The sequence below is a fragment of the Amyelois transitella genome, chromosome 11 (assembly GCF_032362555.1).
Source record: "Amyelois transitella isolate CPQ chromosome 11, ilAmyTran1.1, whole genome shotgun sequence".
Lineage (NCBI taxonomy): Eukaryota > Metazoa > Arthropoda > Insecta > Lepidoptera > Pyralidae > Amyelois > Amyelois transitella.
The window spans coordinates 2,353,187-2,380,396 of record NC_083514.1 but is presented as its reverse complement, the minus strand read 5'-3'; the positions used below and the strand labels follow the sequence as shown (position 1 = coordinate 2,380,396).

Here is a 27,210-nt window from a genome sequence, read left to right as displayed (position 1 = left end):
ATGTAGCCGTAGGCAAAGCTACATTTTACACGATCCCTGCATCCTTGTGTTGCCTCATCCAAATTCCAAGCTCCATACGCTGACGTTTTCTGTCATTTCATTATATCATCATCCTGAAAATGTAAGAAAAAAAATATTTAAATTACGGGTCGACTAGTCCTCTTTTGCGCAAAACCAAAAAATATCGTGTAACATATATATTTCGATTGTTTTTTTTTTTAATTTTATATATCTTAGTATATTTTTCATATATCATATTACATTTTATCAATTATTTGACCACTAAAAAGACCAATTTCTTTAAGATCATTATATAAAAAAAATTATTTAAAAACGTAAAATGTACGAAAGGAAAGTATACCTACATGAATAGGTTTGAAATATGTAATGATATTAAAACCCATCAATCACTATGACAAGGTAAATTATCTCTTGTACTTATAATCATTATTAATCCAACATGGCGCATAAAACTTTAATATTCAACTTGACGGTTGTAATTACTAAAATAAAGCGGTAAAATTGCAACAATAGACTACAGGGCGAATAAATAAAACTATGCTAGTGTTAACAGCTTTGGCTCTATATAATTATCTCCTGTCTTGGTATAATTATGTTGTCACATTATCTTGTGACCACCAACCCGTCATTATTGCATGTCCTTAACTTCTTTCTTTTAATTACATCTGGTGTCCATGGAGACCTAATTGTGAGTTCACTTTATTAAAAACGTATAAACAAAATAGGAGCTAAATAATGTTCTCAACTCATGTTAAAATACGCCATTTTTAACCCCCGACGGAAAAAGAGGGGTGTTATTAGTTTGACGTGTCTGTCTGTCACTTTTTGCCTGCACTGGAATAAAATTTTGGTAAAATTCTTCACATTTCACATCTCAAGTACCTATGGCAAGATTTTGTAAAAAGTATTTTTATCTTTATGTAAATTTTAATCAAAAAGTATCAACACTTAGAAGTTTTCACAACTTTTTACGAAAAATTACATACATACTTCATATTTGTACTGGAATATATTTTTTTAAATAGTTTTATCGTACATTTATTTTCTAACTAGCGACCCGCCCCGGCTTCGCACGGGTGCAAAATTCGGAAAAAAATATACATAAAAACCTTCCTCTTGAATCACTCTACCTGTTACAAAAAACCGCATCAAAATCCGTTGCGTAATTTTAAAGATTTAAGCATACAGACAAACAGACTAAAACAGCGACTTTGTTTTATACTATGTAGTGATTTTACCTTATCTATGGATTTAGTCGCGGTACCATAAACAAGAGTATTCTACATTATCTACCAACTCGTGGAAATCTGCTTTTTTAATTACCACATTAAATCTTTGTTTAAGATATGTTGTTAAGCTATTTAACTATCAACTTATCTTTAGCCTCACCGCTCACGAACAAGGTTTACAATACCGGTATTATTAAGAACTTATAAAATCTAAAGAATTAATGAGTATCCATACCTTTCCCATGAAACAGGCGACTAAGGCTAATATGCTAAGGATTCTTCTTGTGGGTGATGGGCTAGCAACCTGTCACTATTTGAATCTTAATTCCATCAATAAGCCATATAGCTAAACGTGGTCTTTCAGGCTTTTCAAAATTGTTGATATACACGTGATGATACCTATATACCGCGGCTCCGACGATCTCGAGTCGGAGGTTGCATTTATGCTCCAATCTGTAAAATCTTTGTTTGCGCGATTTAGATTCTTCGTTGCTATTGGCTGAGCGCGTCGATTTCTTCGCTATGATTGACAGTTAGTGTGTGACATTAGTGATGTGATGTCGCCACAACGATATCCATGGGAAAGAAATGCCGAGAACCACACGGCACTCAACACACTTTACACCGTGTGCGTCGAGGTTAACTCTAAATACTTTCAACGATCCAAAAAATAGTTAAAATTCAACACATTATAATTATCACCCCAAAATCATTCGCGTGATTATCATCACACTAAATTTAGGTTCAAACCCACTTAGTTTGGTGATCATTAATTATACTTAGCTATAAATATTTATAGGTATTTAAAAATATGCGCAGTGAAATCGTTCGTTGTTAACAGCTTGTCGGATTATTTTTTGGGTCAAAATAAACTTATCGGCCCTCGATTTAAAGGGATTATGATAAAACTTTAGAAATGCGATGCGTCTTTGAAATAATTTGAAAGAAGGTTCCCCGTAATTTTAACGGAATAAAAATACGTAAATGTATTCGCTAGATAAGTTTATTACTTAGGGAATTATATAAAAAAAACTTTTTTTTTAATCTACAAAAAACTCTAAAAAACTAACAAAATAATTAATAAAACAAATGTCTGTGTTCTATTATTTTGGATTATGTTTCTTACAAATATGGAGAGTGTAAATAGTAAGTTATGGTTAGGGAGTAAAAAGGCCTAGACGGACGTATCTTGTTCAAATAAAGGACGTCCTGGCAAAAGGTCAGGTCAAGAGTAACCAAAACCGCCGAGCTTGCATGAAGAGAATTATGAAAGTGGATGAAGCAAAAGAAGAATGCAGAGATCGTGCCAATTGGAAAGATGTAGTCTCTGCTTTCTTGCATACATACATTTACATCACGTCTTTATCTCTTACGGGGAAGATAGAACAATCACGAGACTCTAACTAAAGCCTATTAAGATTCAAAGATAGTGCCAAAAAGCATAATGTTCAACCACAGATACATGACAAAACCATTTAAAAATATACATTAAAAAAGATAAAATCCTCGTTAAATTCATACTATACAAAACGAAAATGATTTATGGGCCATAAAATTTGAAACATAAATCAACTTTAAATATTAATTAATTATAATTTGGGGCTAAATTAACTGCCCCTCATTAACAGTTGGTTAAAACTGATATCTAAATAACAGGGTTCGACAGGAGCGCTTAAAATTTGAATAATTAAATGGTTTTTTAATTTTTCGATTTTTTTAACCAATACAAAAGAGAATAGGACCACTCCACCTCTTTCTCGTGGATGTCGTAAAAGGCGACTAAGGGGTTACTTTATTCACTATTTGAATCTCAATTCCGTCACTAAGCCAACGGCTGAACGTGACCCATCAGTCTCTCTCTCTTCGCAGTTCAAATTTCCTTAAAATTAAGTAGGTACAATTACCACATAAATTTTAACCATTTGATAATTTTAACCAGAAAACTCTAAAATATATCTGACAACTGCCTTGATTTTGGCTTATCTTAATTATGTTAAATCTACCTTAATTAATGTAATTTATTTAAATAGGTGTACATTTATGTTAAGCATTAAACGCCTTAAGTTTTTTACGAAGTATAATTTAAATAGCATTTACTAGATATTTAATAGATTTGAACAGATGAATAAACATATTGTATATACAATATCATTAGCTGACCGGCATACGTTATAGAGGCAGTTGCTTCCAACTGGCAATCGCTTCTTGTAAAACCTTACTCAATCATCAGCCAGTATCATAGTCCATGGCGTACCTCGGGTACCTCTCCGGAGTGGTGATGATGTCACCGGGACTATAGGTAACCAGGAGGAAGAAGATATATCAACTCTTTTTCCCCTATGGGATAGAAAATGGTTTCCGAAGATATTTTTCTACCTTTTACAAAATATGTTAAACATCTTAAACTTTTTTGTAACTCATATAATCTAGTCAATACAATGTATTAAACAAATTTGCAAAAAGATTTTAAAATTTATTGTACAACTAATTATTTATCTAACAGGAATCAGTACCTGAAACAAAGAAACACAGATTAAAATGATTTTTAATTCAAATTTAATAAATTATATAAAAAAAAATTAGTAACTGGGTATTATCTGAAAAATCGTTACGCAAAGTTTGTTAAAACACGAAGAATATATATCTTTATATAAAGCGCGCATTTTAAGATAATAGGATTCAATTATAACGTTGCTCTATTCATGTAGATTATTTAAAAAAAAAGAACCTCTTGTCCAAACAAATGCACACATTAATAACAAACTTATTAGCGGCCGCCCGCGACTTTGTCCGCATGGAAACCCTATCAATCCCGCGGGAACTCTGGGATATAAAGTAGCCCATATGTTATTCTGGGTCTTCAGCTACCTACATACAAAATTTCATCGTAATCAGTTCAGTAGTTTTTGCGTGAAAGAGTAACAAACATCCATACTGACGTCCTAATATACTCACAAACTTTCGCATTTATAATATTAGTAGGATGTAGGAAAGAAACTTACAATGGGCGCTCTAAAAAAGACAATAATGAATTCTACACATACTCTACACCGTAAACATTTTAAACGTCCGACGTTATAAAGTGCGTTAACCATTAAAACACAGTTTTTTTTCTTCAGTCAATTTGCATTCGTTATCACACGATCTGAATAGTTAATTGTGAGGTGAATTAACGGTTAAATTTATCTGATAGGGAGGTACACGCGACGGTGTCAAAACTTAAGTGCGCTTACACATGAGATTTTATGAAATGTTTTTGTCTTGTAAAATGAACACTAAAATTTATACCTACCTAACCTTATAGGTATATCCTTGCAAGAAATGACATTTGAATTTAAAAATAAGTTAAAGTTTAAAATCTATACTAATATTATAAAGCTTAAGAGTTTGTTTGTTTGAACGCGCTGATGTCAGGAACTACTGGTTCGAATTGAAAAATTTATTTTTGCGTTGAATAGACAATTTATCGAGGAAGGCTTTAAAACATACACGCTGCAACTATAAGGAGCAAAGAAATAATGGAATTCGTGAAAAAAAAACGGGGAAAATTTTTCAATTATTCCTTGAAAGCTTCAATGATTCCCAAAATAACTATACCACGCGGACGAAGTCGCGGGCACAGCTAGTGATAGATAAAATATTATAAATGTGGAAGTTTGTTTATATGTTTGCTACTCTTAACAAAAGCGGAAATGAAACTTTACAATAATAAAGGTGATGCATCAAATTGACACATTAGCTACGATTCTCGAGAGAAAGTCCTAAAGATTTCTTTTCCTAATTAAAAAAAAAAGTTAATAAGTAGGATTAATAGAACAGTACCTATACTTAAAAAAATATTTAAAAAGTGAGGTTAGAAAGTAAAAGTATAAATTAAGAAATATTTGCCCATACATAGCATTCTAAATATAGAAAATATATCTAAATATTGATCAGATTATGCAAACAGCTCGTTTTTTCAATTAATTCTTATTCTTACCAAATCTTAGTCCAGTACATATGCTGGTATTTAATATGTTTACTTTTTCTTTGTAATAGAACTACAATTACATCCTGATTAAAATGTGGTCACCCAAGCAACATAACAAAATCATCATTAACCCAACGATTCGTTGAAATTCCCAAATAAATAACGACACGGTGATAAAAAACGAACTTAACTATCCCATACAATATATTGTCTCCTCCATAATTGCATACAAAACCCATTAAAAACACATAAAAGTTTTATTTCATTAATACGAATAGGTAATTAAGTTGAAACCATGTAGTGAAATGCATTGTTATAAATTAATTTTATGAATTATAGTGATATACAAATTGAAATTACTGTGGTGCATGTTCACCTGGATTAGAGTCTATAAAATTCAACAATAAATAAAAAATAATAAGGCACTTAAAAAGTTAATTTTGTAGGTTAATGCGGTTTTCCGTTAAACAAACACCAGTCCTGGAATAAATTGTTTAGTTTAAATATTAATTAATTTTAGTTCAAGAATAAAATGTTTTGATGGAAGGAAACATTGAACATGTTTCTTCTTTCTGTGGCTATTCTTTTTTTTGTAATATCTTTAGAAATATTCTTATACCTAAATATCTGTAGAATTTTTCCACCAACAAAAATCTTATCAGATTTTTTGTAATACAGAGATGTATTTTATCAACTAAAAAAACCAGTTCAAATAACACCATAGATAAATAAACGCGAAATTTCCTTCCTTATTTAAACTAACTTCGGCAAACCATAAAAATGGCGTACACACTTCCGTAAAAATCAATTTAACTCCTAAAAAACGTATCATATTTTCCGACATTCTCCCCACGCGTAAGCGATAAGCAGAGCGAAATGGATATACATAATTTAACAAGTGCGAAAGAGAGAGTATGACAAACAAAAAGTATGCGAAAAAAACATGCTTACCAAACCTTATAGGGGTTGCATCTGAAGTGCCACATTAGTCGTATACTGAGTTTGACTGGAGAAAAATGAATAATAACCACCCCAAGGTGGGGGGTGTAAAGTTTTACGACCATATTCGAAGTTATTTCGCGAATACTTGAGTATATTAAAATTTTGTGCCATCAGTTAAAAGCCGTCTTTAACTGTTAATCGTCGGACTTCTAAATTTTAAATGATTTTCATTAAAACGATACGAGTTCTCATAAAAATCAAACATTTTCTATTGTACTTTAATTTGGACGTGTCTTACTCGGAGGGGTAGGCAGAAACTACATGTTTCCATTTGTCACGATCTGCGCATACTCTTTTGCATGCTTCGTCTACATTCATCAAATATTTTATGCAAGCTTGTCTATTTTGCCGTGTGGTGTCCGGCACTTACCTAAGAATAGTACCACTCCATATCTTCCCCACGGGTGTCGTAAAAGGCAACTAACGGAAAAATCTATAAACTTGAAATTCTTAGGCGATGGGTTAGCAACCTGTCACTATTTAAATCACAATTCCTACATTAAACCATACAGCTGAGCGTGGCCTTTCTGTCTTTTTAAAACTGTTGGCTCAGTCTACCCCGTCAAGGAATATAAACGTGACAAATGTATCATGCATGTGAACAATGCATACAATGCATAGCATTTTGATAAGGCAATGAAGTCTTAAAACAAATAACATACCTTTCTCAATCACCATGTAATATGTTCGGATGATAATAACGCTATTTGCATATAATTCAATTTGGATGCAAACAAACATATTAATAAAACAATTAATTAACGGCAATTGAGGATTCATTCGGAATGGTTGAAATGCATTCATTAATTGTATTAGTGAAACCACCATGTGCAATCTGCATTAATTAATTTAAAATCCTTTATAACATGACGATTTTGTTTTGGGTTAAATTATAAAATACATATAATCACGTCCCTAGCGGAATGGACAGAGCCAACAGTCTAGTAAAGACTGGTAGGCTACGATCAGCTTTTTGAATTGATGACAGAATTGAGATTCAAATAGTTCTAGCCCATCGCCTTAAAGAAGAGTCCCAAGTTTCCTAGCCTATCCCTTAGTAGTTTTTTACGCTTCCATAGGAAAGAATTGGATTGGTTCTAATATTAAGCGCCGGGAACCACACAGTTTTATTGTGGACACTGACCACCCCGTAAAAGATATGATGTGTGTATGTAGGTATATTTATTAAGTTTTAATCTTGTACAGTCGAATCCAAATCGATCGCAATTGCATCGTATCGATAAAATTATCGAACGTTGTAATTGCATTAAAAACACAGATTGAATGTATTTATTAATTTTCATAATTAATTTTCACAAATTTCAGTATTTTATTATTTCGTTTGTCGTCACAGATTACAAGTACCTATGTTATTCTGAAGGGGTAGACATAGCTCATAGTCACAATTCAAAGGCCATGAATTGCAGAAGATTGTATAAGTTACATAATAGGTTACGCTAAATTTTCACCTTTATGACGACGAAATTTTAGAATATTAAAATATTAATCCATACATACATACATAAAGTCACATCTATATCCCTCGGGAGTTAAACGTTCAGCGGTATTGCTAAATGATGGAATTGAGATTCAAATAGTGACAGGTTGCTATGCTAGCTGATGTAGGCGATGCTACATGTTTATTTGCCTTTCCTTAGTTGCCTTGTACGACATCGACTGTCGTACATTTTACGTGCATAAAGTTTAAATAAATAAATATTTATACATATGTATATTTTTATTGACATTGACAGTAAAAAAACATACTTACGACCCGTGAAATAATAAAAGAAAACTTCAGATACTAACTACAACTTATTTGGCAAAATTAAATAATCCTTAAAAATAAAGTGAAACGTTATTAATATGACTTTATTTTCCCTTTTTCTCTTGACTTTTAAAGCGCAATTAAAAATCAAGGCAAATAAAATCATACGCCTAATTTAATTTATTTTCTTACGACACCCCTAAGACAACTTAAAACTGGGCTACGGTGTCAAAACAGGGGTATTTAGCTGGGGCGCATACCCTAATTTGTACGTGCTAATCAATACAAACAAATTGGAATTAATTCTACTGTAAATGAAGGAAAGAACATTCTGAAAATTATTGGAATTAATACTGTTGGAATTAATAATTGTGAGTCCATTAGATTAGTTTGGCAGTTTGTGTTGTGCTTTTAACTATTATTCTTAAAATTGATGTAAGTATTTATATATTTATTTAAACTGCAATTAAATTGCACTAGACCAATCTTTATTTAATTTCTTCTAAGGTTCTGTTTTGTTTTCTAAGGTTTAAGTAAATTACATTATCAGAAATTAAATGAGTAAATTTGAACCGTACGAATGAGCACAACAAAAAAAAGCATAAAGAAAAATAAAAAGTCTTAATTCAAAAATATCGTGCATTCACAAATCAGCCAGCATCTTTTCAATAACCGTATAAATAAAGACGTAAATAGAGTCTTCCCCATAATTCCTACGCGAGTACCTTTCAAACTGTCCGGATAATCCCTGTCTGGACTATTGTTACGACGTTTAATGATGTCATTAAGCAAACAAAAACATCTTTTCTTTTGCTGCATCGTATTTAAAACCTCGCCTTTTTAAATTTGAACTTTAGAATCATATTTTTAAGGTGCTTTGTAATTTTTTTTGCCTCTCCTATTTGTCATGTCGACTAATTACCCGTTTTATTAGGCTGTGAAATGGAGGTTTTGTGCATTTTTCACTCATTATAAAAAAAATTGCGGTGTAATGTGAATATCATTTTCAAAAGAATATTTTGTTATTGTATTTATTTTATCTATTAGCTATCAAAGACATTTTGTAGAATTATAGAAAAAATATTTAACTATTAGTTTTTCTCTGAATAATGAAGTATGAAATTTAATTTACATTTTCTTATCATTCGTGGCCAATTTGGCTTTTCGACTGGCATGTTGTGATGTCAGATCAATTCCAATTCTGTCAAATCTATGACGTGTAGACACAGTCATTCTATTTTCGAAATAAGCAATCGAATAAAACACACAAACATCGATTTAAAATTCGATTTATGATAAAGCAGCATCTACACCTGTCTACTTCATCTATTGAAACCCCGAAACGGGGGTGTGTTACCCCACCCTTTCCCCCTCGTCTCCCTTTTCTTTCTAACTCCGCATCGTCAACCATATTACTTAGGCCTTAACTTATGTGAGGGAACATGCGCTTTCCTAACAAACGAAAATTCATCTTATTTTCTTTCCGGCAAAGTTGAAAACTATATGCACGGAAAAACCAATTTATATTTTTGCTTTACAATGTAAAAACTGCTTTATTTTTTTGAAAATATAGTATGTTTTCGCGTGAAGCCTAGTAGATCAATTTTAAGATAGTAGTTGGTACCGATTCCTTTGCGCTACTTTTTCGTTCTTTGTCGATGTATTTTGTATTAGTTTAAAGGCTTTTATGGATAGTATCCTATGGGTAGCTACACAATTCAATTATAAAGATAAACATAATAAATGATCAATATAAATAAATACATTCAAGTGTGTGTGTTCATAGACACCTATTTTTTTAAAAACATAATATGTTCATCAAGGAAAAAAAATAAGAATAGAACTTAATCTAATAAGAAATTTAGTACAAGAGCACTATTTATTTCTAGAGAAATTTCTTCCAGTAGGCCCACGATAGGAAAATGGCACTGGCTTGTGTACATAATTAATAAGACCTTAATTATCAATAAGACCTTATTAATAAGATCTTTTTATATAATACGCTTTTACTTTTAACATGAGAATTTGCTCCCGTGTATGCTAATTCTATTTATTAATATCATTTATCGAAAATAACACAGAAATTTATTAGGTATCCGATTATACTTAACATTTCTGTTGTTAGTGTCATAATGTGTTCATTTACCATTTAAACAATTCTTCATATTCTTCTAAACATCAGCCTTAAATGTTGCTAGTTACCTGTAAAGACACACAAAATCTGAGTAAATTTTGGATACAAATTAATAATTAGAGTCATTAAGTTGTAAGTATTTCCATTCACTTCCATTAAAATTAAATTTGCACAAAAATAATATATTTTTAATGTGTAATTTAGGATTAAGATTATAAGTAGGTATTCATTTATTTTTTTATATTATTTTAATTAATTTTATCATTAGTCTAATATGAATGCAAGTATATAAAAGAAGAAGTAAGTAAGTTCGTGGCAAGGTCAAGGATAGAGTTTCTGCCTACCCGTCTGGGAAAGAGGCGTGATTTTTTGTATGTTATGTATGTAAAACTGTACGTTGAATACGTACAGTATTACATACGATTTATTTATATACGATATATTCATTTAATTCTTCGGATATCCGCATTCCTGATTACGCAAAGAAACATTAAGCCCTCTCCAAAGATCCCTAAACAACTTCTTACGTATTATGAAATATGTAATAACTTATGAGAGTTATATAAAACGGGAATATATCGCGGGACCCGAGTCATCGCCCGGCTTAGGGAGAGTTTTCCATTTTTCAAGACACAATCCACCCTCGCGATTCTAAGCGGCTACGTGTGGTCCAAGTTGGAAGCGAAATATACTCGTATCAAGGAAGTTACAAGACTTACATATAATTTGTTTTTGGATTTTTTTAGGTAAATTAGAATTATTCTGAAATTGGATTTCTAATTGTCATATTATGGAAATAAAAATTTGAATTAGATTTTTTCTTTAGTGTAGTATTTTACTGAAAATGTTATTTACGACTATTTTTCTTATGAATTATCTTACAAATTTCACTTTAAACGTAAAAGTTAATCATCATGCATGTGAAAATGCGATATGGTATAAAGAAAGAGGGAGACACATTTTGTGGTAAAACATAAAGTTGAATAGCAGTGTCTAATAAAAGTGGTAAAGACCTACATATGTCTTTTTCTTGAAATAAAAATATTTAAAAAATAAAGTACAGTTAATAGCAAAAATAAATCTTTACGACATCTGTTATTTTATTTTGTTTTTTCTTCTCATGTTTCAGCTGTATGGCTTAAAGATGGCATTGAGATTAAATAATGACAGGTTGTTAGCCCATCGCCTAAAAGAAGAATCCCAAGTTTATAAGTCTTTCTTTTGACTAACTTTGACAATCTGCACGTGAAGCTTTAATTAATTATAAAATGTTTTTGTTAACAAAAATACTTGTTTATATTTATTACAAGTACCTTAAGAAAATTGCCTATATGTAAAATCCAAAATCGCCACCGCTTATGACTTGTCATGTTGGAAAACACAGCAAGTTCGTTTTTCACCCGACTCCTTGGCAGTTTTGATGCATCGCAATATTTTTGTGTCCGCCGCATGCGCCTGTGACGTCACATGATATATTGGCTTTCGCCGCCATTTTTATTTTCTTATTAGGTGGTATGTTGCGTATTTTTTGTACTCGTCACTTTTTTGGAAATTGATTAGATTATTTTTTGTAGGGGCTTGCTGTCTTTAAGTAAATATTAAAGGAACTTTTTGAGTTAGTAGTTAACATTATTTAGATATATGCTGCGTGTATCTAGAAGGCCTGATTGTTGGATGATTAATTGAGAAAGAAGTTTGGATATATGGGATCGGGTAACTAAATTGTATCTTCTGTCACAATGTAATAGTGTAGTAATGTAATGTGTAATAGTGTTGTACTCCTTTATAATTTGCGACAGCCATTTTGTAGACTGTTTTTACAAATGTTATAAAATATTGTGTGTGCCTGTGTTAATTAAACACTACTCGCTTTATCTACAATTTATCTCATACATGCAATCAGGCTTAACTTATATACCGAAAAAAAAGCAAAAAACATATTGTTCTCATTGAATTCACAATATAGCAGGCGAAACTGTGAAAAATAGTACTTATTGTATTTACCTATTACTAGCGACTCGCCTCGGCTTCGCACTGGTAGCATTTATAAATATAAGCCTTCCTCCATTATTTAAAAAAAAAAACGTCAGCAAAATTCGTAGTGTACATACATAGGGACGGACACGGTAAGCGATTTTGCTATATATACTATGTAGATATTCGACTGCCTGAACATTTATTTGGTATCCCTAAACCTACATTAACTCGGAAATCTTTGCAATTTCGCACTGAAACCTTTCTGAGCAAGTTCAAGGAAATTCTAATTACGCTGAGCGTGGAAAAAGAAAAAAAATATGGTAGATACACATACGCGAACAGAAGTCGGGGGTAAGACAAAGAAAAGTTGGAGCGAAAAAAGCGAAGAATGCCGGGTTGTGTAGCTATGTATGTCTGCCTCATATGTATGGAAATGGAGGCTTAGCTTCAGTTAGTAAGGGCGCGTGTATAGTATTGAAAAAAAATTATTTTATTTATCGTGTTTTTTTTTTAATTATAATGTTACTCGGCTTAATATAATTAGTGCTCACTTCGGTGGAGAGTGCAACCGGGAACATGCAGGGATGAGAGAGAGAGAGATATCATTATGAGTGCATTCTGTTGGTAGATCAGATTGGAATAACTGTTATCTTTATATTTTACATTCATATATACATAGGCATGTCATGTTTTTATCCTCACTTGCATTTCCCGTGATACACTTTTACAATCTGGTCGAGAGAAGTAGAATTTTTTTAACCATTAAGTAAATAACATATAAATTTTCGTCTAGAATATTAAGGATCGTGGTAAAAACTTGTGCATATTTTTGAATATCTCTTATTCGATAGAGATCCGGGCACCTTTTTTTGTTCGACCAGCAACACTATTAAGATTTTAATTTTGTATTCAATTATTTAAAAAAAAAACCAAAATAACAACGTAAGTAATATTACGACGTTATCTCTGAACGCGTCTTTACAAAGCCCAATACATAAATATACACGTCAGGTGCTCTGAAACCGGGTAGGAATTTATTTTTCAAAGATATTGCCTCCAAGATGTGCGGCGCGTTTTACCGTTCCCAATTTACGTACATTTTCTATAAGTAAGTATACGGAATACGTATATTGACTTTACGTTGATAAGAGATTCTTAAAAGTTCAAAGTATTACTTTCTCATTTTCAACTTATTTGAAGAGATATATGTACTTAGATTAGTATAGTCGCAATAAATGATCTAAAATGTGAGCATTGAATATAATAGTTTTCTTTTTAACGTTTCTTTTTAAAATCGTACGTTCTTACTTAAAAAAATAGCTAATCAGAGACCAATCAAATTTTTCATTAATAAAAAAAGCTGGTACAATCCTCTTTTTGAATTGAGAAGAAGTAATCGATAAACCAGTCTTCCTAAATTAAAAATCTTGCCACTGGATTTCCTTTTCATCACATTAATAAATTTAAAACAATGACCAGACATACAAAAAAAAATATTCCTTTTTCGAATAAAAAACAATTAGTCCAAATTCAGCCAGTACTCTCGTTCTATCTAAAGCCGTTCAAATTGGCGTTCTTAAAAAAAACCTGTCTACCTCGAAACTCGTCACGTAATGCATCAGCTGTAATCTTCTTACATCTTCTCAATTTCGGCCTCTCCCTCCCCGCGCCTGGGGATTACCCCCCTCGGGTGATTCTCCCTTAATATTGCTACAGTAAATTCGGAATAGTTGAATAGGTTATTATTTTTTGTATTATCTGCAAGTATAAGAAAGTTTCGTTGTAGGTTGTAGTATTATTGAACCTTGTTTTAAGGAACATCTGTTTTTTATTTTGTTTCAATATTTTGATTTCTTAATTAACTTCTTATAAAAACATGCGAAGGTTACAAGAATGTATATAAGTTTGGTATTCATATTTGGAACTATAAAAATTTTGGTGATTTTTTTTCAAAAGGCTAAATAAGTAATTGTTAATATATGTTGCTAAGAATAAAGCAAACAAGAAAACTTGGCCAATGAAATATTAAGGAAAATTAGATAAATGTTTATTTGAACGATTCATCAGAAAGGCCTTTGAATATAATTATGTACCTAATGGATTAAAATTTATGTATTTCTGATATTTTTGTAACATAATAAGTATCAATTTAATTAATAAAGTGATTTTTCTGCTTCAATTTTGCTTCAATCATCAACAGTGTAATTTCTCCTATATAATTATGTTAATAAATATTGATTATGTGCCTAAAGTTTAAAAAACCCAAACAACCAATTCGCCGAATTTAATAGATGTCCCTGTGACATACGCCTAAAAAAAACATAATTTCCTTACATCCAACCATCCAAGACATTACCATGGCTCTAACAAGACACAATGGCTTTGCGAAATAACGTCCCTCCCTAAATAGCGGCCATTGCAAATAGACCCCCGCCCTCCCTTCGCGTATCTCAAAAATGTATGTGCAAATAAAATTGCGGTAGAAAGTCAAAGGTCAACTTACATCGGTCAGGGCTGCCACCCACTCGGCGTCACTCGTTTCTAGTGATTGATGACGTAGGCGGGGCGGATCCAATCATTATCCGTGATGCATGGCCCTGGTACATCTCTAGTCTTGATTTCGCTGCAGGTTCGAATTTTGAATTGGTTTAGCGAAATTGATTTTCTTTTTTTTTTGGGATAAAAATGGCCAGCTATTATTTAGTGTAACGTTATTAGATGAAAAACTTTTTTTTTTTTTTAATCTTTTATCATTGCCGGAAACCATTTCGGTTTATATAAGTTAAATTTATGTACTCGTATTAGTTAACATTTTAAACAAGAATGAGCTTACCTAGGTTTTATCTCCAACAGTTTTATAAAAAAATAAAATTAAACCTAAATTAGTATTGGCTGATAGCAACTTTAGAAACATTTTTATTTTCGCAAAATAGACCAAGACCTATATAATATAATACTGAATGCCACTTTAGCTAAGATCTGCACTCCACGAAACTCAATGACACACTGAACCCGTCCCAAAATCACATTCGCAAAATTTGCATTTTAAAAAGCATACATTCTAACCCTTGCATAATTAAAAATATGCGTGAGCTCAAATAATTGCTAAGAATTAACCCTTTACATGCAAATGAGCCGTGGAATCACAACCGGTCTATAGTCCCAGGTGCGTAATATTAAATCAGATTTCTTTTGTAATACATTTCTTGATTCGAATATTCATCTTGAGATTCTCTTTAGATTCTATCTTGAGATCTTGAGATCTTCATTGTAAAATCACAAATTCTGGTTATAAAACTTTTTCCATATGTCAAGAAAAAAATGGTGTTAATGTGTAAGAAAGGTGATGTACCTACTGATATTGGTAGTTTAAAAGTGACATAAAATTGCAACATAGAAAGATTTGCATTTTAAATTACATAGCTAGAAACTGATTACGTAATCACATACTAAAGTTTAAAATAGTTGTCTTACAATTATTTTTTTTGATCGAATTAATTTATAATAGATGTCAACGTCTAATGCAACTATAATTCCAAACATCTGTGCCTCAAAAAAGATAAGAAAAAAATATGTCGTCAAAACATATTTTGACCCCATGCTCGATGAATTACAATCTAAAACATTGGTGCGAACGGAAATTCTTTCAAGATAGTACACCTGCAACAGGGGACATTTGAATTTGAATTCAGAAGGGCGAAGACGGACGTCTCGCCTGCCAGTTTTTGTGGTGAACGTTGAACCGGTTAATTACATTCTTTTTTTAAATTAAACCATGGTTATTTTTAAATTTATTGGTTGACAGTTGTTTATGAAAATAAGGAGATGTATAAATTTAAGTCTTTCACATATAGCTTGTTTGATAATTAATCACGGAACAGTAAATTCAGATAAAGTGAACGTTATAATATTTTTATCGTTCAAAACCAAATGATTTACTTAATTTTGTCAGTACTTACTAAAAGTAAATTATTAAGAAGACAACGCATGATAAGGAAATCCGACGCTGTATAACAGTAAGGCGTAAAATAAATAATTATTATTCGTACTCGCTGTGCATTTGTCACTATTTATTAAGTAATTTGCCATTTATTATCAAAATGTTACTTACCATACCACATATTCGCAGTTTTTCGAGTTGCAACCACGCGCATATATTGCAACTTCACAAAGTAAAAACTTTTATGAGCAATCATAAAAGGAGAACCGAAGAGTTATAGCCAATCAATAAATTTGCATATTACAAACCAATGTTGACACAGCTTTCCATAATATCCATCCCCCTCGATTAGGATACTAGAAGAAATTCTCACGAAGACGACGTCCCTAGTCTTTCTCACGCATTAAAAAAACATGAATATATTAACGTGTTCATTACTAAAAACTCTTTTATCTGTGATATTCAAATCATCTATACTGGCCGTAAAGAATCAAAGATGCGCGATCGCTTAATTTGAATAAAAAAGTAAAAAAGGGTTAGGGGCCATTCTTCCAAGTGTCAAAATTGCTCTTCCGCATCCTGTTACAGAAAATGGAAGCTCATTTGAATATCGAACGTTTTTGAATACGAAGATGTAGGATCTGTTTTGCATGTCTATATGGATTCTTTAAGATTTCGAGGCATAGAGAATATTTTAACTTTTCGCACAGTATGACAATGGAATGTGCTGTATGGAGTATTATTGATTTTTACTGTTGATGCGTGCGATGCTGTTTGTATGCGTAATGAGATCAAATATTTTCGTTCCGTTGTCATATTTAGAGTTTTATGGTTTGTCGATGTAGGGTCTTTGTCATTACTTTCGCACTCGTAATATTATGTTTCGAAACATTCACGTGCAAGCTTTAATATCTCGAGAATATCTTGTTTGAGGGTGACATACCTAAAACAAGAAATATAATATACAGAAAATATCATTATTATAGTAAGTACAAAGTAAATTTTATAATATTAAGTGTAACATTTGTTTTTTTGGAAATGGTTAAACTCCAACACGCGATTTTTGAACAAGATTGTGCCTAAAAAAAACCTGGTTACAGCTTGTTTAATTATAAAAAAGGAATTTTATGTTTTAACCATTTGTTTTCGGACATAAGTTTAACATGTCTGTCTGTGCGTGTGTGTCTAACTCCCGAACTAAAGAAGATAAATGATTTAAATTATGTTTTCTTTGTTTGAAAGGCAAATTAATCGGATGTGTTTTAGCTATGTTTGATAGAAATCGTCAACGAATAGGATTCCATACTTTGACTTTCTCAGTCTGGTTATCACATAATGTAGAAGGGATTGAGTAATAGAATACTAAACATATACCAAATTTTTTAAAAGTAATTTATATTTGTTGCCTTCAAAAGGCGGCATGTGGTAACAACGCTCTAACGCCATTATTAAAAGCCAAGTACGTGATAATGAAATAAAAATAAAACACAAGATTAATCATCTCATTACAATAACAATGACAATGATTTCCTGCGTTCCAAATCACGCAGAACTCATACTTACACTGAACAAAAATAAACAATAAAGTTGCCAGATAATAAAAGTAGGTTTGAATAAATTAATAATTTTTTATTCATTGTTCGTCGGACACGTTTTATTTTGTGTTATTGAATGTATTTAATAGTTTGATTTATAATATTGTTGTTATTGAAAATGTCATATCGATTAAAATTAAGATAAAATAGTAAAGAGCTTATTTGACTTGGATTGTCGAGTTCCATTTAATGATTTTATTCTTATTAATGTTGAATTCTTACAAACAATTTTAGCTATACATGTCCGATTACTATCTGCTTTTTACAATTTCCAACAAATATTTCAATTCCAATCTTTTTTCAAAAATTTTATCGTACTGAAAATTCAAAACGACAATTGACGATCTAGGCACTAAGTTGATAAGTAAGTAGGCATATAACAAGATAGACAGACTCCGGTTGTAACTCAGACAACGTAAAAACAAAACGCGAAAAAAAAATCCTATATTTAGCTGTTCCGAACGTTTCCTACGAAGTCTTTATCCGCAAAAAGGGAAGCAACAGAGACAGAATAAATTGTTCGTAGAAGACTGTAATGCAGGTTAATCGTTTGTGAATAACTGGTGAAATATCGCATCGTGCTATCTCTTTTGTTCGCGACAGAAATGGTAATGAGGTTTGTTATAGATGTCGTTAGTTTTGCAAAAATTTCGTTTGGGTACTAAATTTATTATTTGAAGATATCTGGTCTTTTACCTAAATAAACATTAATAGTTATTATTTTTTTGCTTAATCACCAAATTACGGATTTTTTACTCACTTATTTTTTTTTGTGAATTATTGTATTCATTAGTTTTTGACATAAAATAAAATGATGCTATTGTATTTTTAATTTAATACTCTAAGTTATTAACATGTAGATAATTTTGAAACTCACCAAATTCATATTTTAATCAAAAAAAGAACACCGTATAATAAACAATGTTGTGCTCAAACAAAAAAAAACGCAACTTCCGACCAGCCTCACATCCGAACTGCATTTGCATACATTAAGAGACAAAGGGCAACCGTCATAATTCTATATTTAATTTTTCACTGTTACAAGTACCGGTTTTGTCTATTGTCACATGTATAAAATATTTAAATTGAGAACAAAATCGTTGGGACGAAACAAAAGAATACCTTTTTTGTCGCGAACATTAGCCGTTTTATTTAAATCGACTTTAAAAACTGGATGCAAGGTTGAAATTGCATTATTTTTAGAATACTTCAGTATTAGTATTAAAAGTATGAAACCTCACAAAGCGCTGCATTTTAATTTAAAACTAAATGTTGATATCAATTTACACTTCATAATCAAATACAGTTCAAAACTTGAACGAAATTCAATTAGTTATGAGTGCCGTACTTTTTGTTTTATTTCTCGTGTGTTTTCGTAAATCTGGACGACGATGAAAAGAAACAAATTGATGATGCTTTAAAAAATCACAGTATTGAAAATATTATGCTGTTATTTTTACAACGGATCTGGACTTTGAAATCTAAGAGTTAGGCACTCCTACCTCTTAGATTTAATAAATCAGCGTCGTCCAGATGATCTTGGAAATTAAAAAAAAAATGGTATTCGATAGAGATAACCTGAACATATCATGTGTCAACATATCGTCTTTATTTTTATGGTGATGGACAAAGCCAATAGTCACAAACGGCTCGAAGGCCACATTGAACAATAAGTTGGCTGATAGAATTTAGAGTTCTTTTTTTAAATAATCCTCTTCCGCGCCGACCAGAGTTGGGAAAAAATCAAATTAGTATGCATTCTCACAGCGAAAATTATGCTAATTTCGTAAAGGTGTTGAAGATTAGCATCTTATTGTGATTCGGCGATTCGTTCCGAGCACTCGTGTTTGTTCGCGATTCGACTCGGCCCGGTGTGTTCGCACCTTAACAGCTTAACCCGTTAGATGATGCGTTACTTTATGAGAAATATTTAAATTCGATATTCGAAATATTTTAGATAAATACTTGCTTTTGTTGGCAATTCCGTCCGTGTTGTACTAAAATATCCGTTCCCTCGGGAATTTTGGGAAATCATTTCTTAATACTATGTTATTACTCTAGGTACTATTTCCTGTTACCTTTTTTAATAAAGCCATATAGCTGAATTGTCTTTGATGGCTTTGTCTATCCTGTAAGGAATAAAGACGTGATTATATTTATGTATGTATTATTAACCTTTCTTTTCTGGTTATCTGCTAAATCCAATGTTAGTCTCTTAGATAACGCTTTTAGCATTAAGTCTATTGTTCTTCTCAAATACTAAATGTTACAATAATAAATAAATAACCCATGGTTTTTACAAACTACAGAGAACAAAGTTTAGTCCCAATACTTCTACTACCTACTTTGAATTCCACAAGGATTTAAATTCCAAATGGAAGTATTGGTATTATGATTATATATTTTGGATAACCAGGAAGAGACCCCTGAAACATAGATTTTACAAAGCAATCATTCCTCTAAACAAAAATAGTACTAATAAGGCTTGAAAATTGTTATGCGTACGATGATTTCTTAAATAAAACGTAGATTTACCTCAAAGAGGTTTACAGAACACTCGGAACGTGGAAATGGAGGCCCAAAACCCCACCTGTGTAAGTATATGTCGGAAAAAATCAATACGGTGTCGCGAATGCGTGATTCCGACGAAAAACTACTACGGGGGTACCTCCCTACACGCGGATTTTCTTCACCCCTACACCCCGGCTTAGGGGAGCGACGGAATGACGCAAAAAGATGCCCGGTTTTTTTTCATGTTTTTGTTGACTGTACTCCCTTAACTTTCGAATTTCAACCCTATATCCCGAACGGCAAATTCCAAAATAGTTCGTCTTTCACATCGATATGTGAACGATTGTCATCAAGGCGTTGCTTTCGATTTCCAACTTTCCGTAATGATGTTAAAATTTAATTTCGCGTGGGAGGAATTAAATCAAAAATGCTTCGGCAAACGTGGTATATGGCTGTACGTTCGAATTTCGAATTAGGGTGTGCGCGCACTCGCTTGAATGCCTAATGACTTCTTATGATTCCATGTCATGTTGTGCAGTGCGTCGCGGTTTTATTTGACTTGGCGTTTGAGGGTTGAATGAACTTGAATTTCGAACGATTTTTAATCTGTCGTTTTCTTGAGTCTTTTATTTATTTATTTTTATATTGACATCCTTGTAATATGAACGGAGCGTCGGTGGGAGACCGATTAAGGTGTTGGAATAAAAAGCGTAGGTAACACTGGTTCAATTACTATATACCACGACCATGGAACATAGATTTTTTTTTCTTAATTAAGTACATCAATTTGTTACCAACAGAAACTCTAACGATAAGGTCAAAGTTCGGGAGAAATCCGTCACAATTATCCATTAATGGCGTAACGTAACCCTGCAAAATTGCGAAGATCAGAAGGTAGTCGTTTCGTGTAAAAACCTGACTTACTCAATCCAGAATCGTGGTCATAGACTGACCTCGGCTGTCTAGAGAGAGACGTCCGGCGTCTCTCTCTAGACAGCCGAGGTCTCAATCGGGACAAAATGCCAGAAGTAAGAAGCTTCTTAATATGTATTGTAAGATTTTTCGTAAAGTGAAATGCAAGTAATTTTTATGAGTAGTACTAAAGCTTACCTACTAAAGCTCTTGAAACCTAAAATCCGATTAAGTTATTATTTATATGTTCTAAGCAGTCGAATGAACATATAATATCACGACTATGCGGGTATATACCCTTACAGGGTAGACAGAGCCATCAGTTATCAAACGACTGAAAAGCCACGTTCAGCCGTTTGGCTTCATGATAGAATTGAGATTGAAATAGTGACAGGTTGCTAGCACATCCCCTAAAAGAGGAATCCCGAGTATATAAGCTTATCCCTTACTCGCCTTTTACAACATCAATGGGAAAGAGATGGAGTGGTCCTATTCTTTTTTCTATTAGTGCCGGATACCACGCGGCACGGCAATGTTGTCTAATATTATCTAAATAAAATGGTTTAAAATATGAATTATGGTCACAATATTTCAAGATTTCAGTCGCGATTCGTGATAAAATCCGATGGTAAGTTTGGCGGCACGCGAACTATAAGCTGATACTATACACTATACAGCTGTACACCTGCAGGAAGTTTTGGCTTTTACAAAACATGTGATATGTAAACGTATTGGTCAATAATACCCGAAACCGACGAGCTTGCATGAAGAGAGTTACAAATGTGGATGAACCGAAAGAAATATGCAGCGATCATGACAAGTTGAATGATGTAGATTCTGCATTCCTCTTCGGGAGAGAGGCTAGATTTTATGTAGGTATGTCATATGTTAAGAGTCAACAGATTCGATAAGATACGAAGTCGACTCGAACATTATATTTAGCTATATTTAAAGATTATTTTATTATTGTGCCGTGTGGTTCCTATGCCCTATTGCCGGCACTATTACAAAAAATAATAGGACCACTCCATCTTGTCCCACGGATGTCGTAAAAGGCGACTAAGGGATAGGCTTATAAACTTCGGATTCCTCTTTTAGGCGATGGGCTAGCAACCTGTCACTATTTGAATCTCAATTCTATCACTAAGCCAAACAGCCGAGTGTGGCCTATTCAGTATTTTCAAGACTGGTGGCCCTGTCTACCCTGCTAGGGATATAGACGGGATCATATGTATGTATGTTAAAGATTATTTAATGGTAGGTTGCTAGCCCATCGCCTTAAACTAAGAATCCCATTGATTGACTATTTTGCTATAAAGAAGCAACTTGTATGCTGGGTTTATAGCAAAAATAAAATGTAGTGTGCGTCAGTTTCTTTTCATGTCAGAAGTGAATCAATCTTTATACGAGCTATAAGACGAGGCTTTTTAACTTGTGATTCTTCTTATGCAATAAGCTGTCAAATATGTCTCTCTTGAGATTTAACATACATACATATAGTCACGTCTATATCCCTTGCGGGGTAAACAGTGCCAATAGTCTTGAAGAGACTGATAGGCCACGTTCAGCTGTCTGCCTCAATCATAGAATTGAGATTCAAATATTGACATGTTGCTAGCCCATTACCTAAAACAAAAATCGCAATTTTATAAGCCTATCTCTTAGTCGCCGTTTACGACATCCATGCGAATGAGATTGGAATGGTCCAATACTTTTTTGTTTTATTGCCGGGGACCACACGGCACTTGGGATTTTAATTTGTCATATAGGCTATTATATGGTCTAGGATGAACAAAAAAATTTTTTTTATAATTTACGCAGCCATAGTTTAGTATACGATAAAGGGATTTAATTTATTCGTACCTAATTTGATAAATACTGTACCTCATTATAAAATAACCTGAAAAAAACCTAACCTAAAATTACCTGCGTGTGTACGCTAGCCACCAACCAATTACACCGGCCCACAGAGCAATAAAACGGTATAGAGGCAACACTGAGACACTATCGGGTTAAATCTACGCTATCTATGGATCTGTTCGTTAGTGTTGCCAGCTTATGAATTATATTATTATTTGTTTAAGCTTGTGAGCGACTGGAGAATCATCAAGGACGGCCTCTGTGGCGTAGTGGTAGTACGCTTGTCTGTGACACCGGATTGGAACCCCGGCCAGGGCATGATGAGAAAAGAACTTTTTCTGATTGGCCTGGGTCTTGGATGTTTATTTATATAAGTATTTATTATAAAATATAGTATCGTTGAGTTAGTATCTCGTAACACAAGTCTAGAACTTAGGTACTACGAGGCTAACTCAATCATTGTAATTTGTCCCGTATATATTTTTTATTTATTATTTATTGTCATGCCATCTTTATATAAAATAAGTATAAGTAAAACTGTTTTGGTTTTTAAAAGGTTTGTTTTGGTGTTTTGTTTAAAAACAAAAAAAATATCTGTTTTTAAAATACAATAATATAATACCCGTGTAAAGTTAGTATACATTGTTTCAATATAAGTAACATATTTATACATAATTATCTATAATATTCAGTAAATAAATATTTTTTTTTCAAAATGGATCAGAATATACCCGAGTTTTTTTTAATATTTGTTATCTTAGACCGTTTTATAAACCCTTGTTTTCCCAGATAGAACATTTTTTAATACCAAACGCTATGAAATCATGAAAATTCATACAATGTCAATTATACTATCTAAATATATATAAGAATAGTTTGTTAGTCTGTCCGTACTGCATCGGGCACACAAAGAGTGATAGTAATCTTCACGGTGTCGACTCTGAACAAGGGAGTGGTCAAACATACATGAGAGCTGAGTACATACATACATACATTATAATCCCGTCTATATCCCTTGCGGGGTAGACAGAACCAACATTCTTGAAAAAAACTGAGAGGCCACGTTCAGCTGTATGGTTTAATGATGGAATTGAGATTCAAATAGTGACAGGTTAATGCCCATCGCCTACAAGAGGAATCCCAAGTTAATAAGCCTTCTTATAAACGTTTAGAGTTAAGTTTATAGTAATTGTAGGTATAATAGCGCGGGTGGACGAGTGATTAAGGCACGGTCAAGGTATAAGCCAAGGTACAGGGTTCTAATCTAACTGCAGTAGGAAAGACTGATAAATAAATTATACTTCAAAGCAAATAGGCGGTCTAACATTTTCTTAATACTAGCTGTTGCCGGTGAATTTATCCACCTTAAATCTCTATAATTACCTATATTTTTTATCGTATTACCTATGTATGTCTAAGCTATATTATAGAAAAGTTTTATGAAAATCCGTTCAGTATTTTTTGCATGAAAGAGTAATAAAGAAATGAAGAATGCAAAAATTTGTACAAGGATGTGTGTGGGTGACACACATCCTTGTACAAATTTTTGCATTTACAATATAAGATGACAGGAAGTAGGATAGGAATCTGAAATGAAATATGACATCCAATGATCACAGTAGAAGAAGTTTACAATGAATTAATAAATAATTTTACAATTAATAGATAAATAATTTCTACAAACTTCTTACCTACATTTGATAATTTTATTTAAAGACGCCACATGACAATAAATAATAAATAAATATATGCGCGAAAAATTACACTGAAATACTTTCTTATGAAATTAATTAAATTGTTTATTTAATACTAGTGACTTCGCACGGGTGCAAAATTATAAATGTTATTATACATAAAAACCTTCCTCTTGAATCACTCTACCTGTTACAAAAAACCGCATCAAAATCCGTTGCGTAATTTTAAAGATTTAAGCATACAGACAAACAGACTAAAATAGCGACTTTGTTTTATACTATGTAGGGATAGGTATAGATATTTTTTTTGAAAAGAAATTTACACGTGTCAATAAAAATAGTGCATAGTAAGAAAAATATATAAACCGTTTGCAATGAAATTAATAATAAAATTAGCAAGAGAAAAAAATTTAGTATGTACGAAACCCAATTTATGATTTCAGTTTTTTTTTATCTACAAGAAATAAAAAATAAATGGAATTAGTAAAACTATAAATTTTATAGTTTTACTAATTCCATTTATTTTTTAATTACGACTTAACTTACCTTTGAGACAGATAACTGCAAAATTACAATTTATCATGAAAACTTTACCTATAAATAAGTGTGATATAGCGGTGAAATTATTTAAAAAAAATACAAAAAAAAAATAATAATAATTTGGAAACATTAGTAATTAAGTTAATATAAAAAAGTACATTAATTAAGTAAGTTTACTTCTACTGAAAAATATCACTTGAAATTTTCATGTTTTCATAAAAAAAAGGGTAACACTTTATGGATACCTAAAGGAGTTAGTATCTTATAATAACTTCCTCTTCATATTTCATCTTATCGATCCACTCTTGCGCACTTTAACGAGCAAACTACTCGCGTCATTATTCGTTAAAAAAATACCCTACCCCTAAAGCAAAAAAAAAAGCTTTTGTTAACAAAATGGGGAGGAGTTCGTGATGTTGGAGCGAGATAAAAAATGCAATGCAAAAAAATATGCGAAATAATTATAAGGAACGAAAGAGACAACAATATGTGTATGAAGGATTATCGATTTTGTTTAAGTGTAGAGTTGTAAAGGGTTTAGAACTGGCGTTACTAAAGTAATTTTTTCCTAAATAAAAATAATTATTTTATATTCTTGATTAAAATGATGTACCTACCGTTTGGTTACCGGCACACTAGAATAGGGCCACTCTGTTCTAGTGGATATCGTAAAAGGCGAGTAAGGGAATAAGTACTTATACAATACAATTTAAATATAAATTACCACTTTGGGCGATGAGGTAGAAACCTGTCACTATTTCAAATTCGATTCCATCATTAAGTCATATAAGTAGCTTATCGCCGCCTTTCAATCTTTCCAAGATTGTTGGCTATGTCTACCCCGCAAGGGATTGAGACGTGATTACATGTATGTAGGTAGGTACCACTTGCTAGGGGCAAGTGGAAAGATTTATTTTATATTTTTTTCTCAGGGGATTTTACTTCATACACATTCATCACTCTCTTCATGCAAGCTCGTCAGTTTAGCCACTTATCATGTGACCTTTTGCCAGAACGTCCTAGATTTGATCAAGGTTATGTAATCAAAGTAATTAATTCGATGGACCTTATAAGAAGTAATTAATAACTTAACTAATACATACATATATGGTCACGTCTTTGTCCTTTGCTGGGTAGACAGGCCGCGCTCAGCTGCATGGCTTTATGATAGAATTGAGATTCAAACAGTGATAGGTTGTTAATCCATCGCCTACAAGAGGAATCCCAAGTTTATAAGCCTATGCCTTACTCGCTTTTTCCGATATCCACCGGATTGATATGGAGTGGCTCTTTTCTTAAGTGCCGAAAACCACACGGCACTTAACAAATAATTGAAAAGAAAATAATGGGTTTACTACTTCCAAGGATGTCGTGCAAGCAATAAAGCAAACTAGTAATGTGAACAACGCACTTATACAAACATATGAACACGTCCTATATCCGGCGGGGTAGACACTACCAACGGTACTTTGAAGACTGCAAGGCCACTATTGGTGGAATTGAGATTGTGGCGAGTAACGTGTGGTTCCCGGCACCAATAAAAATAGAATAGGACCACTCCATCTCGTTCCCGTGGATGTCGTAATAAGCGACTAAGTGATAGGTTTATAAACTTGGGATTCTTCTTTTAGGCGATGGGCTAGCAACCTGTCACAATTTGAATCCCAATTCTATCATCAAGCCAAAAAGCTGAACGTGGCCTATCAGTCTTTTCCAGATTGTTGGCTCTGTCAACCCCGCAAGGGATCTTTGTATGAGATTCGAAAAGTGACAGGTTGCTAGCCCATCGCCTACTAGAGGAATCCCAAATGAATTAGTCTTTCTTTTTATAGCCAAACATATTTTAATGTTGGCAATATCTTGCTTTATTAATCTGGTAGTGTAGAAAACATTTATATAAATTGATTTACAAAAAAATTTTGCATGGATCGCAGCAAGTGAAAAGATGTAGTTTCTGCCTACCCCTATGGGAAAGAAGCATGATTTTATGTATATTTGTAGATTTCCAATCAGATTTTTCTATCAACAAATTCCAATACAACAATTTATTTCCAAAT

General features: G+C 32.5%; 1 long non-coding RNA gene across 1 annotated transcript in view; it reads right to left on the bottom strand.

Moving 5' to 3' along the window:
* Positions 1-2,305: 2,305 nt before the first annotated feature.
* The window catches only part of LOC132902254 (uncharacterized), a 39,800-nt gene continuing 14,895 nt past the window's right edge, over positions 2,306-27,210 (bottom strand). Inside the window, exons 2-3 of the long non-coding RNA XR_009657068.1 lie at positions 10,137-10,192; positions 2,306-3,763 (exon numbers count right to left, since the gene is read on the bottom strand). This is a non-coding gene — a long non-coding RNA (uncharacterized LOC132902254). The remainder of the gene's footprint in view (positions 3,764-10,136; positions 10,193-27,210) is intronic.